The following is a 12339-nucleotide window of genomic DNA, read 5'->3' as shown; positions in this document are numbered from 1 at the left end:
GCTGCATTCAGCTTCCGGCCCGAACCCATAGCCATCCGTCTCACATATACAATGCTGTGAATAGGGATTGGGTGTGTGTGGCCAGACACCTTGGCCGGCTGGAAGCTGAATGCAGCGCTGCTTTTGCGGCCATGTTTGTTTACATGGGCAAGGACCAGAGCGTTTGCAGTGCGGGACACCCAAAGGACTCCAGGAGGTAAGTACAAATTTTTATTTTTTTAAGCAGCCCCCTCTCGGCCACCTTTGTTTTCTCAGACAACCCCTTTAATATGTAAATAATATAACATGAAATAAGTGATGTGTGCAATGAAATATAAACAGCATTAAGAAACACATCCAGCAGTTGAGGTCTCCTGGGACCAGCAGTGATACTGGAATTCTGGATACTGATGTTGGTATTCCCTCCAAGTCATGTTTTCTCAGTGTAAAGATCAGTGTTCGTGTTTCTGCTTCTGGTCTGACTATTAGTGACATTTGTAGTCTCAGAGATCATTATCAAAGCCTTGTCCAGTTTACTGAACATGAGATTCCTGAACAGTACAGACAGGAGCCTGAGTCATACAACAAATGTTCTTTATTGTTGTTATCCCTTTTGTCTACTCCTGGAGGGTGAGTGTAAGTCTCCCTTGTCTAAATAATTTAGTGATTAAAATTTACAGCAATTTTTTTTCAGTTTTTTAAAGAAGAAAAACCCAAGTGTTTTTATAAATTACCATTTGTGGGGACTTATACCCTTCTGCAGTGTTTGACTGAGGTACTTAGGATCTACCAATGAAATTGAATCTAGGAACCCACCCTAGATATTGGGGGTCATTTACTAAGGGCCCGATTCGCGTTTTCCCGACGTGTTACGCGAATATTTCCGATTTGCGCCAATTGTACCTGAATTGCCCCGGGATTTTGGCGCACGCAATCGGATTGTGGTGTATTCCTGCGCGTTCAGATGATTTTCAGCGCAGCAGCGCCACCTGGTGGACGGCGGAGGAACTACCTTCATAAATCCCGTCCGGACCCGAATCCTGTTCAGAGAACGCGCCGCTGGATCGCGAATGGGCCGGGTAAGTAAATCTGCCCCATTATCTATACCGTGACTGCAGGAAGGTTGTAACTAGAAAACTTGAGGGCCCCTGACTGGCAAATTTTGTGCTACTACGAAATCCTCGACTCCCGTCTTATACTTCATGTACCACATTACAGTAAAGAAAGTGTGGCCTCCTCGAAGGTCTAGAGTTTTTAAATGATTTGACATTTAGTGCATAAAAACAGAAATATAGCAATCCTTTCTGCATATGAACTATAAATCAACTAAACATATTACACTGGGACAACACCAAAACCAATGTTACTACAGGTATACAGCACCAGAACCAATACATAGATATGTTACCAGGTCACCAAAACCAAAGTTAATAAAGGGATACAGCATCAGAACCAATACATGGATACGCTACCAGGTCAACAAAACCAATGTTACTACAGGTATACATGACCAGAACCAATACATAGATATGTTACCAGGTCACCAAAACCAAAGTTACTACAGGGAAACAGCATCAGAACCAATACATAGATACGCTACCAAGTCACCAAAACCAATGTTACTTCAGGGATACAGCACCAGAACCAATACATTGATACGCTACCAGGTCACCAAAACCAATCTTATTACAGTGATACAGCACCAGAAGCAATACATACATACCTTATCAGGTCACTCTCAAAGGCGAAGATAACAGAGAGCCAAAGGACAGAGGAGATGCTGCAGAACTGTGAGCTCATTTATAATAATGGCACTAATTCTGGTAACTAACAGATGATGTCTTTGATCGGAGGAGTCTTTTTCATTTTCTTCTTCTACCTGGCCACTATCTTAGCATTTTCCAGTCTTAAAACATCTCTGCTGATTTATCAACATAAAAATATTAGGTTCCTCACTTTATCGTAATCTCTTCTATCTTCTTATCACAAACTAAACACTATTATTTTGCTACCCCTCAGATCAACATTCCCCCACAGTAGTCAAAATAGTAACTATGACCCCCAAGTGCATCAGCATTAACCAATAAAGTAATAGTGCATCCACAGTAGCCAATATAGTCACAGGTCCCCCACATTAACCATTATATTAACAGGGCTCCCACAGTAGCCAACATAGTTACAGTGTCCCCACAAAAGCCAATATAGTCACAAAGCCTTCACAGTGGCCAATAGTACAGGACAAACATATAAAATAAGCTTGTCTAAGTAAAACTTGATTGGGTAAGAGAAGTAAAATATAAACAAAATAATAAAACACAGAATTTTGATTACTACACAGAAGTAAGACAAATAGATGGAGAGACCGGCAGACAACTTTTACTTTGTTTTCAGTTGTGTCGTGAGCGAGGAACATAAACTGCTAGAGATTGAAACCATATTGCCTTTTATTTCTGCTTTTAGTTACAGAAGTGTAAAGGAAGGTGCCATAATCTTCAGTCCATTGATGTCTATCGGGGATGGAAGGTGAATGGAAGACCTTCCATTCCCTCTTCTTTTTTTTGTTTCCATTATGCTCTTCTTAAAGGGCTATTCTCGTCAGGGCATTCACATTCGGTTTCATTAATGTGCCATATATATACATTTCTTCGATTAGATGTTATAAAAATGTTTTACCTGTGTGAAGATAATTTCTCATAAATGTAGGGATATGGTCCCTTAGAAACAAGACTGCGTCCTTGGATACAACCACCTCTGCTGGAGGAATTGCATGAAGAAACAAAGGGTTTTTGTATATGAAATGTCAGAGAGTAGTACAGCCGTCCTGTGGTAATGATTGGTGAAGCCATGTGCTCAGGCAGGACACATTAGCGCATGTCCGGCCACCGCTGCCAAAATGTGAGGTGGTCGTATCCGAGGAAGCTATCTCATTTCTAAGAGACAAAATGACTACATTTTTGAGAAATTATCTTCACACAGTAACAATCTTTTTAATAACATCCAATTGAAGAAATGTTTACATATGGCAAATGAATTAAATTAAATGTAAAAGCCCAGATGGGAATATCCCTTTAAATGGAAACCTTCGATGTCTAGAATCTCAGGATTGGGCTTCCAATGAACAATTTGCTTGCCCGCACACAAGGATTTCCTAGAAATGTCTTGGCCTGCCCAGATTCACCAGCAATAGAACCTGCTGAGATGCCAACTTTGGCAACCTACTAATATATCTGCACCTGTACGCCTCCATACCCAACCGTATCTTTGTATCCAGGCTAGAGTCACCCAATAGGGTACTAGACCTTCTTTCAATTCAGTTTGCCCCCCTAAAAACGTATCTTTTTGCTTTTATATTATATTAGAATTAATTTGTTTATTATTTTATATTAAAATAGCTATAATAATATATATTATTATTATATATTCTTTAAATTCTCTTCTCCTTGGTGCTTTTGTTTTTTCCAATAGGTATATTTTTTTCCACTGCAATTCCCCTCTGTTATTTGATCCCCTTATAGTCATTAATATGGAGTGCATAGATGTTTTACTATGTGTTCATTAAATATTATTACAGATACTTGGAAGAAAATCCATTGCCGCTATAAATTACTAAAGAGGGGAATAGGTTGTACTGTATATTACACTCCCATTCATGGTGTATATTCTTCATATTATCCTGTTTCCAAGACAACAAACTTTGTAATTTCCCTCCCAGGATATTTCATGAGATAACAGAGCAGGTTGTACGTATCTGTGACAAAGAATAGGGATTTACATGTGAATTAGATGTGGGCGGCAGAGAATATTCTCTTACATCACATTGTATATGATTCTTCCATAAAAGACTTACACATTCCATAAGCCCACACAATCCATACAGTCACGTTACAGAATCTAATTATCCCACATCGTGCACTTCTAAGATATTGGAGGAGCCACGACAGATGGAGATCTTACACTGTAAGTGACTCTACAATCGATACAGGACTATGCAACGGAAGATGAAATGTTCAGCCGCCGCATCTCATCAATAAATATATTTCACTTTATTGGAAGTGTAACTATATTCCCGATTACAGACTGCGGGAATGTTACTAAAAACCTGTTGTATTGACGGCATCCATCATCAAAGGGATTTTTCAAACACCTTAAAAGGATGCCTGTGCTTATACACCCTATGCAAAGGGTGAATATTTTTTGGGTGTTTTTGTATGAAGTTTTGCATTTACCATTCAATTTTTTATACGTTTATGAACTTCTCCATTAATTACATACTTACATAATCACATAGACTGTAAGCTCTTGTGTCACCCCTCATCCTCATAGACTGTAAGCTCTTGTGTCACCCCCTCATCCTCATAGACTGTAAGCTCTTGTGTCACCCCCCTCATCCTCATAGACTGTAAGCTCTTGAGTCACCCCCTCATCCTCATAGACTGTAAGCTCTTGTGTCACCCCCTCATCCTTATAGACTGTAAGCTCTTGTGTCACCCCCTCATCCTCATAGACTGTAAGCTCTTGTGTCACCCCTTCATCCTCAAAGACTGTAAGCTCTTGTGTCACCCCCTCACCCTCAAAGACTGTAAGCTCTTCTGTCACCCCCTCATCTTCATAGACTGTAAGCTCTTGTGTCACCCCCTCATCCTCATAGACTGTAAGCTCTTATGTCACCCCCTCATCCTCATAGACTGTAAGCTCTTGTGTCACCCTCAACCTCATAGACTGTAAGCTCTTATGTCACCCCTCATCCTTGTAGACTGTAAGCTCTTGTGTCACCCCCTCATCCTCATAGACTGTAAGCTCTTGTGTCACCCCCCATCCTCATAGACTGTAAGCTCTTGTTTCACCCCCTTCATCCTCATAGACTGTAAGCTCTTGTGTCTCCCCCTCATCCTCATAGACTGTAAGCTCTTGTGTCACCTCCTCATCCTCATAGACTGTAAGCTCTTGTGTCACCCCTCATCCTCATAGACTGTAAGCTCTTGTGTCACCCCCTCATCCTCATAGACTGTCGGGTCTTGTGTCACTTTCTCATCCTCATACACTGTAAGCTCTTGTGTAACCCTCTCATCCTCATAGACTGTAAGCTCTTGTGTCCCCCTCATCCTCATAGACTGTAAGCTCTTGTGTCACCCCCTCATCCTCATAGACTGTAAGCTCTTGTGTCACCCCCTCATCCTCATAGACTGTAAGCTCTTGTGTCACCTCCTCATCCTCATAGTCTGTAAGCTCCTGTGTCACCCCCTCATCCTCATAGACTGTAAGCTCTTGTGTCACCCTCTCATCCTTATAGACTGTAAGCTGTTGTGTCACCCCTTTATCCGCATAGTCTGTAAGCTCTTGTGTCACCCTCTCATCCTTATAGACTGTAAGCTGTTGTGTCACCCCCTTCCTCCTCATAGACTGTAAGCTCTTGTGTCACCCCCTCATCCTCATAGAATGTAAGCTCTTGTGAGCAGGGCCCTCTCTCCTATTGCTCCATATGAATGTTTAGACTCTGTAATGTAATATTATATTTGTATATGTTCACTATGATATGTAAAGAGCTACGGAATATGATGGCGCTATATATAAATAAAGTTTATTATTATTATTACATAATTAGTCTTAATCATATGATCATATACAATTCATGTACTGAAACAGAAAGCCTAGAGTTTGGTATGAATTGCATTTTTTTCTTACACAGCCAGTGGAATGTATGATTTAAATACATATGTTTTAAAAAGGCAAATCCTATTAAAATCCATCATGATAAACCAGGGACTCTTACTCATAGATCCAGGCTTGTGAATGTGGTAATCTTATTACATTTGTTATCCATACCCTTCCTTCTTAAATCAACTTTCAAATTATACTAATGAGCAAGAATGGCCCCTGAAGATGTCACTAGATTCCCTCCATGCTACAGATTTGCGGGCTGCTATACTGTCTCCCCATCCCCCTCTGTCCTTTCAACACTTTCCCCTCCCTCTGCCTGATGTAAGCAGTAACATTGTAACAGCCTGAGAATTTGCAGCAGAGAGAAGCCATGGAAACATCCCCCAGGAGCCCTTCTGGCTCATTAGCATAATTTCAAAAGTTGATTTTAGAAGAAAGGAGGACATGGATAACACAAAAAGATTACCACAGTCACAGTGCCTGGGACTATGAGTAAGTGTCCCTGGTTTATCATCCTGGATGTTGATGGTAGATTTTTCCATTAGAAAAAGGGTTTTTCCATTAAAATTGTATTTAAAGGAAACCTACCACTTCTGAAGGTAGGTATGAGATGCAAACACCGGGCACCAGCTCAGGGTGAGCTGGTGCCGGTGCTTAGTCTCGTTAGTGTTAAAACCGCGGTATTGCGGTTTTAACACTTTTTAAACTTTCTAGCAGAAACTGCTTCGGCGCGGTTTTAACACTAATGAGACTAAGCACCGGCACCAGCTCACCCTGATCTGGTGCCCGGTGTTTGCATCTCATACCTACCTTCAGAAGTGGTAGGTTTCCTTTAAAATTAAATTCCACAAAATGGCTTTCATGCAATGCAGCCTGTAACTAACTCTAAGAATAAAAGTGAACTTTTTTATTTTAAAAAAAGCTAAAAAAAAGCTTTTCATTATCCATATAGGACTCCGCTCAGTCCATAACAGTCAGCTGTTTGGTGGAGCCCCTCTGGCTACAGATATTATTCAGTATTTCCAAATCACTACACCTCACCGCTATCTCAGCTGGAACCCCGTTACACTTTTTCATAGAGAACATAATATAACTTAAATTTTGTGTATTAATAATAATAATATATTTCTCTATCCCGGATTCCTAACCTGTAGTGCAAGTACCATGAGGGGGAGGGGCCCGTTCATTATTGGCTTTGCACCATTTTTTTGTTGGCAGAGTTTTTCTTTGTTTTGCTATATGTGCACCATTTTTATGATGTGTCTGCGCCACAATTTAGATGTATTGGATCCCAATACTGTTTCTAGCATTTCTAACTTTTGGGGCACATTTTTTGCTGCATAGTTAGATAAAAAGAAAGCAAGTCTGCCAACTTCTAAACCCCTTCATGAATGTGGTTTGACATTTCTCATGCTCATTTGTTCATCTTACAATGTGCATCACAGTGCGAATCACGGCTAAAATATGGGCACCAAAAATACAGTACAGGATCACAATTTTGGGCAAACTTGTGTTATCATTTATGTCAGCCGGGGGTATCTGTATTGGAAATCTTGAATACTACAATTCTGGATCACATGGATTTAAAGGATTTAGGAAACGTATTGGTTTATAAATGGAGGTTTTCTCCAGCAGAGGGCAGAATAGAAGTAAAAACAGCAGGGGTGAAGATGCATCTCCGCTTCCAAACTGCAGGACGGAGTCAGAAATAGATCGTCCTTTAATCAAGGTATAATGTAACCAAATTGTGACCAAAACCCTGATTGTGACCAATCAAACAAAGCGGCTTATGGGCATTTGTCCTACCAACCTGAAATTCAGCTGTACCAAGATACCCCACTGAGGGCAAATCTGCCAAATTAAGATTCAATGGACATTCACATTGCCCTGTGCCTTGAGGAAATTTTGGTATTGAGTATGATAGAAATGAAAATGTTCTCACTGTGTATTCCAAGCCCCAGACATTACATGATATGTTACAGAGACACAGTAAGTGGTTTGCATTAGAACTGAGACGAATATAAGGAAAGAATGGGGAAGAAATTGTTTGTGGTCAAAGTAATTGCTGCAAAGAATTCCAGTTATTATCAGAATCGTGCCCCTTGAGCCCTGTCCAGATGCCAGTCTGAATATCTCGGATACACTACATAGCTCGGAGCTGAAGGTATTGTAAGAGAAGCCGTGAAGGGCTGTTTGCCCCTTACAACTCGAGGATGTGTATGACCCCATTACCGCGCACTGAACTTTACATGACACTGACATGAACTGGGCATCTCTGGAATGTTCAGTGAATATTACCAGTTACTAACTACCATGCTATTATGTGCCGCCATGTGTTACACAGCATTGAGATATTCTGTCCTATTAGAGGGATTCCATTAGGTGGGAAAACGGTCAACCTGCAAGCAGGATACATGCCGTTATAGAGCAGGAGGAGCTGAGCAGATTTTATATAGGGTTCTGTTTGCCTGAAGTTTGTTATAGAGAAAGAGAAGTTGAGCAGATTGTACATAATGTCCTATCTTCAGGCAGCATGTAATAGGGCAGGAGGATCTGAGCAGGTTGTACATAGTATCCTATCTTCAGGCAGCATCTTGTAGAGCAGGAGGAACTGATTTGTTTGTACATAGTGTCCTATCTGTAGGCAGCATGTTATAGAGCAAATGGAGATAAGCAGGTTGGAAGTAGTATCCTATCTGTAGGCAGCATGGTATAGAGCAGGGGGAGCTGAGTAGGTGGTACATAGTGTTCTATCTGTAAACAGCATGTTATAGAGCAGGAGTAGTTTGTGGCTGTGGGTTTCAAAAACCCCAGATAACCCCCAATATCTGTAAGTTAAAATATGTAAATATATAGTGAACAGCACAATGTACAACTGTGAAAGTTTATTTAGTGCCCTGACCTCACCCACTAATGTGTCCACAAACTCCCCCTTTCCTTTAGCCATCACTAAATGACCCGCTTTAGTAGTGAAATCTCGGAAGATCTTACTTTTTATTACAATTGTCCTGAATTTCCGATGCTGGATGAGCAGGGAGACACTCAGTGGTAAAGCATGCAGATTTTCCGAAATCTCATTTGGTTTTTATTAGAATTTTGGCTTCTTCTCTGCTCCATGAAATTATTCTAGGAATTGCTGTTTGTGCACATAACCTCAGTGCTGCCAAATGACTTCATATTATTATGAGGAATATTACACTTATTACACATCAGGGAAATAACCACCCTTAAAGAGGACCTGTCACCACTCCTGACATATCTTTCTCAGTAACTACTTATATGCCCTATGACAGTGGTGGCGGACCTATGGCAAGAGTGCCAGAGGTGGCGCTCATAGCTCTCTCTGTGGGCACTCAGGCCATCACCAGAGGGGGACAGGGTATATTCCCGCAGTCCCAGGACTTGCTGCACTCAGTACTGTTTTAAAGTGACAGCGCTGTCTGGGGCTACAGGAGGAGTGGGATGCTGTGGACAGATCTGGACTATCGTCGTAGCTCCTGCTCCAGGCCTGACAATTCTTCCTGTTCATAGGACCCTAGAGATAAAAAGCCTAAAGCCTTTTTTACTGGAACATTGGGGCACATTTACTAAGGGTCCGTCGGACGCATTTCCGTCGGGTTTCGCAATTTTTTCCTATTTGCCCTGAATTGCACAGGGGTTTTTGTCAGCATTCTGAATCATTTCAGAACTTTATAAAACTTTATTTTACATTAACTGGCAACATGCCAGTTGCCTGTTATGAGTCCCTGGGGGGGTGGTGGTGGTGGGGGGGGAATCTGCAACAGATTGTGCCCATTACTTATCTAAATGTTAATATGATAGAAGTATAGATAGCATAGCTCAGTACAAATCATTTAGTAGACAAAAATAGTGTTACTATGAAGACATGTTACGTTATCTCACCTTGTATATTGTATTGTATATAATGTATACCTGCAAATCTCTTAATAAAGCTGAGTTTAAAAGTGTTACTTCTCATACATAACAGCTGATCTCAAAAGTGATCTGAAAAGTAAGACATAATATAAATTTATATACTCCATTCTATAAAAAGCCGAAAAGAGTTTAAAGGAAATCAACCACTAAGAAAAACAAAAAACATCTAAGGATACTCTCCTCCGCTCCTCATGATATTGATCCCGATGCTGTCTTTCGCTAAGCTTGACACGGCGGGATCATCTAGAAAAGAAACTTATAACAAGCAGAACATAGCGCGGGACAAGATGTCTGGCGTGACGTCACCTCCCTTTCCTATGCTCCCAGCACGAAAGAGGGAGGTGCCGTGGTGTTCATATTTAGCAGCCCAGAGCACCGGACATCTTGTCCCTGTGCTCTGTGCTGCTTATGATAACTTTCTGATATCCCGGCCTGTCAAGCTTAGCGCATAACACCACCGGGATCAAGATGAAGAGATTTTTTTTTGGGGGGGGGGGGGGTTATGTGGTTTATTTCCTTTAATGTGAGAAATTATGAATCTAATCAACCTACTGGGCTCACAATCTAATCAACCTACTGTATGTTTTGGAGTGTGGGAGAAAACCCATGCAAAGACGAAGAGAACATACAAACTCTTTGCAGATGTTTACCCTGGGACTTGAACCCAGGTCCCCAGCGATGCAGGGCTGTAATGCTAACCACTAATCCACCGTGCTGCCCCTTATATATGTTTAATAATTTCAGGCATCTTTAATTTACTGCTTTACATTGTGATTTTCCTTGTATTTTCTTATATCCACAGGTGGGATTTTTAACATTTAGCAGAATGAAGACATGTTATCCTATCATGTGATGTGTACAACCCCTTTAATATGCAGTGACCTCTGCAAGGGATGTGGGCGGAAGAGGATTAACAAGTAATTACACAAATCCTTTTGTTCTTTAATGAATCATATGTAATGTGTACAGATAGCGGCATGGTTATATGCGGTTATGACAGCTCCAATTAAACTTTCTGAAATAAGCAGGAAATTAGGAATGGAGACATGGAATGCCCTGGTCATTACGGCAGGATACTGGGTATGTGGGAACATACGAGGGAAGAGAAGTCTTCTAGTGAAGGGGTCATTTCAATGTTCTTTACAAAGAGAATCTAATGGAACGTTTATGAATTGTGAATGTCTGGAGTAAGATAAGTGACCCGTGACATCACAGCTGTGGTCCCTGGAAAATGCCAAAATTATTACAGTACATACCATGTGCGAAGCATTGCATTGCGTAAAAATGCATGGTATATCTAGTAGAGAGCCAGTTTCTTTTTTACACCTCCAACATGTATTAGATGAATTTGGATAAATTTTTGCCAGTCTGTATGGCGTTAAGTACCACCTATACATTAATTTTCTTGCTGGCATTGTAAAAGTGTTCAGGAACTGTGGAACTCTATCCACTTAAAATTAAGAGCCATCATTCCATATCCAATCCCATGGGATCCAGGCATTGCCTTGCTGTCTCTGGGCATGGACAACCTACCATTCACCCATGCAATGATTATCTCCCACTGTTTGAATGCTACTAGAAATCTAATAGCAAAAAATTGGAAATCATCCTCCCTCCCCTCAATACAAGAAATTTTACGTACAGTAGATAATAATTATAAAATGGAATTACTTATCGCAAAAACTAAAGGCCAAATGAGCATATGCGAAAAACAATGGGCAGCTTGGAATGACTTTCGTTCTGCCCACCCATTATGATTATGTGGATCACCAAAACTAGCGACGATAATCTTTAAACCATAATAATAATTGGAGGAACTCAGATGGACACTGTTTAATGTCTGTTTTAATTTACATGTGTTAATTGTTACGCTATGACATGTATTGCTTGATATTCACCTGTATCTCAAAACCTGATATCATAAGCTGACATTTACATCCATTGTAATACATGCATTGCAATATTTGTTTGTATTATTAAAAAACAATAAAAAGAAAGAAACAAAAAAAAAAAAAAAAATGCATGGTATATCTGTCACAGTGTCGCAACCGGTTCTGATCTTGGTGACATTTACCTAGGGACATGTGTCCCATGAGGGATGAAAATGCAATATTCAATAGTTATTATTATCTAATAGTTCTGAATGTAATCAAAGTAGTAGTTGTTAACCCCTTAATGACCAGACCCTTTTTATCTTTTCAAGTACAGAGTTGTGTAAGATGTGTGAGATGCGTAACAAATTGCAATATTTAATATTCCATGCCGTGTACTGGAAAGCAGGAAAAAAAATCAGAATGCAGTAAAGTTGGTAAAAAAAAAATGTGTTTGCATCATTTTCTTTTGGGCTTGGTTTTACGGCTTTTCACTCTGCGCCCAAAATACTTTTGGGTTGGTACAATCACGGGTATCAAATTTATATAGGTTTTATTGTGTTGTAAGGGGTAAAACTTTTTGGGTATCCCAAAAAGGGAAAAAAAATGCAAACAGAAATTGTGAAATAAACAGGAAAATAGAGGTTTATATTATATAGGGGTCGTGATAATAAATCAAAATCATTCTTCATTATGATGACAATCTTCAGTCCAGTTCATCCCAAAAATGGCTCAGCTGCTCTATGTGCTGTAGAAAAGCTCTGCTTGATATTAGGCTCTATCCCGTGAATAAGGCCTAACTTTTGTTTGTGGGAAACCCCTTTAACTTAAACATTTCTATTATCCTTACATTTTAATATAATTTTAAACATTTGAGAATATTTACTGCACTACA

This window comes from Engystomops pustulosus, chromosome 3, assembly GCF_040894005.1.
Source record: "Engystomops pustulosus chromosome 3, aEngPut4.maternal, whole genome shotgun sequence".
NCBI classification, from domain to species: domain Eukaryota; kingdom Metazoa; phylum Chordata; class Amphibia; order Anura; family Leptodactylidae; genus Engystomops; species Engystomops pustulosus.
Note: the sequence above shows the minus strand (reverse complement) of the source record.